This window comes from Artibeus jamaicensis, unplaced genomic scaffold (assembly GCF_021234435.1).
Source record: "Artibeus jamaicensis isolate MK-2021 breed Jamaican fruit bat unplaced genomic scaffold, CSHL_Jam_final contig_426, whole genome shotgun sequence".
NCBI classification, from domain to species: Eukaryota; Metazoa; Chordata; class Mammalia; order Chiroptera; family Phyllostomidae; genus Artibeus; species Artibeus jamaicensis.
The window spans coordinates 7,300,888-7,305,209 of NW_026521826.1; positions in this window are offsets into that span (position 1 = coordinate 7,300,888).

Consider the following 4,322-nt stretch of genomic DNA (forward strand, 5'->3'; position numbering starts at 1 on the left):
GACTTAAACTACAGTATATGGTGTCATATGACAAAAAGCTTGTAAATATTTCAATTCCATATGTACACCTGAAAGAGCTAGGACTTTTGTTTCATCATTTGTTTTTTCCCCTAACCATGGTGAGTTGGCCTTTGCCGTCATCTCATAGCCTCATGATGACAAAACGGCTACAGCAATTCCAAGAATCACACCCTCACACATCATGTCCAGGACACAGGGAATTTATTTGTTTCTTCAGCTTTTTCTTTAAGCCAAAAAGGATTTCGCAACAGATCTCTTCAAATCAGTCTTTATCCATATTAGTTCACCTGCTTACCCTCCTAAACCAATCCCTGGAAGGAAAGGGGTCACATTAGCCAAAACCAATGTGATTCACCTTGAAATCACTGATGCCAAGGTTTCTGTTAGGAAAAAGTATATAATGGAAGATATAGAAATAATGTCATAAGTATGTTTGATGAAAATGACTGGTGGACTTAGGATTTCATGAGAAGTGAATGAATGTTACTGAGAGGCAATTACTCAAACTATTATTAAATTTCCCTCTTTTTCTCTTTGTCAAATATTTTTGGCTCTCTTGTGATTTTCTGAGTTAGGAACAATTAATATTAAAAAGTCTCTAAAATATAGTTATATTTTCTTTCTACCTTGGTGTAATAAGAATCATGCAGGAGAGATAAGCAGGTTTTTTTAATTAAAAATTTGACTTATTCTCAGAGAATAAGTAGCATAGATGGTAGGTAGAAAATAGACAGGGGGAGGGCAAGAGTAGTATGGGAAATATAAAATCTAAAGAAATTGTGACACATGGACATAAGCTAAAGGGGGGAATGGTGGGGGAGGGGTGTGCAGGGTGGAGGGGAATGAAGGGGGGAAATGGGACAACTGTAATGGCATAATCAATAAAATATATTTAAAAGAAAAAAATGTAACTTATTTTCAAAGGGTATAAAAGTCGCTCTACTGTCTGAAAAGGTGTGGTCTAAACATGGCTAGCACAGGTGTTCTTTTATTTTTGGTGCACTAACTATTCATGGTATTTCAGAGATTAACAGAGAAGTTGCATTATGTTGTGTTTCTTCTGTCACTTCTCTGTACATACAGTAGTAAAAAAATATTAAGAGCATTGTAGTCTAAGTTAACTTTTAGTTCTATTTAAATGACAGTTTCAGATAATAAAATAGAATTTTAAAAAAAAAACGTAAAGCTTTCATTGAAAAGTGTCAGCAAGGCCCACAAAAGGAGTGCTGTCTCCCCCCAGGTAACAAATGTATAAGAGGATAACACAATGACAATGCTCAGTTAGGTAAATACCATGAAGCTTAATCCACCTTTAAAGTTTAGATTACAAACCTACTCAGCAAGGAAAAGTCAACAAACTGGCAGGATAAAGCAAACTTGCATAAAAATAAATGAGCCTGTAACAAAACACAGTTACTGCTTAATGGGCTATCAGGGTAGTGCGAATCTTTCCAAATTGCCAGGAAACAGACCTTAAGCCATCCTATTTAGAGTGAAATTCCTCCTTTGCAATGCATCAGGTGATTTGGACTACCCTACATTATTGGGGACTTCAGTTCTGGTTTTTTTTTTTTTTTTCAGTTCTCTCTCTCTCACACACACACACACACACACACACACACACACACTCAAATTTGGGCAAGTTAGCTTTACAAAGCTAAAATGCAGCAGTGAACAGATGGCAGAGACCCCTTGCTTTAAATAAACAACAAAAGTAGTGAAGACGCAAAACTTCTCTCTACAATAAACTTGTTTTGTTTTCTATATGATAGGTTGAAGTTAAATATTGTACAGTCCTATTACAATATGGTTAAATTTTGTATCACTATTTAAATTAGCAAACTATTCTCTAATATAGAACCTACTTTTTACGTTCTGTTGAAGATTATTTTCCAGGAAACTTGGGTGGTTTTTTTTCTGGATCAGTTTTTTTTTTTTTTTTTTTATAATAGAAAAAATGAACTGGAGTCAGGTCACTGTTTATTTCCCTTTCTCTTCACTATTCCTTTCCAGTGATGTGGCCTGGGGTTAGTTATTTAAGCTGAGTTTGGGCATATTTATCCATAAAGAGAAGATTGTGTGACCTCCCTCATATGAGAGGTTATAAAGACGAGTAGAGTTAATGCAAGTTTTATGAGCACCTGGTATTTAGAAGGCACTAAATAAATGTTGGACTTTCTTTCACCTTGTAGTAGAGTTGCCTATATTTAAAAAAATGGCAAAATAGAAAAAGGTGTCTTCCAGGCCACCACCTTTCTGTGTGTCACCCTTTTATTCCCAGGAGAAACTCCATACCCCTCTGCACCATCTCAACTCCTTGTTCTCCTCCCATTCTCACTAGACATACTATCCATCCATTCACTCAAGTATGGAGGGGGCACACGTAGACGCTACAGAGTTGCACACATGTGTGTCTAAGTTAGGAGAGTTTAAATGAACAGGCTATGCAGGAAAAAAATCAGGAAGAAAAGAAGACTAAAATTAGGTTCAATAGTGTTCATTTTTCCATCGTCATTTCCACAGTGTGAGTAAGTACATTGTGAGGAATGAAGGGTGTGGGTATGACTGTGGTAAAATTGTGACTACTGTCATTGAAGGGTCTCCAAGAGTCTATGTGACCACACCCAACTTTTCCTGTAAGTGTGGTACTAATTTTAAAGTCTCACCTCTATTAGCACCCAGTCCACCATCATGGTTAAAGCCTAGCCCTGGGGTCAGATTCCCTTGCCCACCACCACTTTGCTGTGTGGTCTTGAGTAGGTTACTTACCTTCTCTGTGCCATCTTTTTATTTGTGAATTAGGAATAATAATGGCATTCAGCTGGTGAAACTATCATAATGATTGAAATAATCCATAAAATGATTTCCACAGTTCTTATTACATATTAAGCGTTAGCTGTAATTATTACTAAGTGGGTGGGAATAACAAACTTGTTGCACTGATTGGGGATGTATATCTGGCCCAAGCTTTGTCCATCAGAGATTTCTTCCTCTAAGATGTTTTACACTAGAACTGGGGGAGAGACATCCCTTTTCTTTTCTGGTCATGGAAATGTCAGGATGTGAGTTTGGAGTTCTGGCGCTACTCATCTGAGAAAACGATGTTAACCAGAAGACAGAAACAGAGTACAGAAACAAAGTACTACAGCGCTTTCTTTAACTCAGAGTACTGCACCCATACCTTCCTAATAAATGCCTTTTGGGCCTAAGCTAGAGTTGTATTTCTGTTTCTCAAACTGCACAGTCCTGTCTAAGGCATGCATTTCGAGGAACAATACATGCACAGACTGTTAACTCCGCTGCACACGTCTTCAATGTATAAATGAAGGTAAATGAGTTAGCAGGTAGCCTCTGCCATAAAATTAATATGTAACTTCATACTTTTATCAGTTTGGTGATTTAGTTTACAATTCATAATACTGATATCATTAGAACTTAATATTTATATGATCTGTAACACCAAATTAAAATAGAATTTATTTCTTTGAGATATGATTTTCTGCCATTAACCACTCAAAATTATTCCTTTAAAAACCAATTAATAAGATAACATTTGACTCATCACACATATTTATCAAGTTTATCTGATATATTATGATTTAGTTATAGTCCCTTTTGAAGCATTTCACCTTGTAGGTATCTTTTTGTTTGTTTGTTTTGTCTTTATCTGATGATTTCAGAAACTTTCTATTGGATTCATCTCAGCGATACTGCTTCTTAATATGCAACTGAAAATTTGAAAGTGAGAAATTTAGGAATAGTATATCAAATCCAGAAGGAAGAACATATGTTTCTGGAAACAATTAACACCTTTACTAAGATAATAAATGTAAAAAACTTGCAAATACAAATAAGTACTTGGCTTATATAAATGAAAATGAGACAACTGTAGCTTCACATTCTCTCATACAGTAAAATAAATTCCAGGTTGATTAAGAGAGTTGTATACAAAAATTTTATCCAAAAAAGTCAAATCTGTACTTAGAAATAAAGAAAACATGGCTTAATTATATACAAAGAATAAAAGTAGGAATCCTTTGAATGACTTCTCACTTTTTAAGTACGTAAGAAAGGTAATGTAATTTTATTTCCCAAAGCAGGCTGCATTGTCCTGAGGCATGAAGTGCTAGTGAGAAATATGAACAAAATGTGAAATTTCATTAAATTTTTTAGCCATTACAACTGTGGATGTAGTTGAGTATCCATAAGTCATCTGAGAGAGTTCAGAGGTCATAAAATTTCTAAGGAGCCTATCCTCCAAGGTGAAAGGCATACTATGGGGGACAGGGATTTCAATGTTA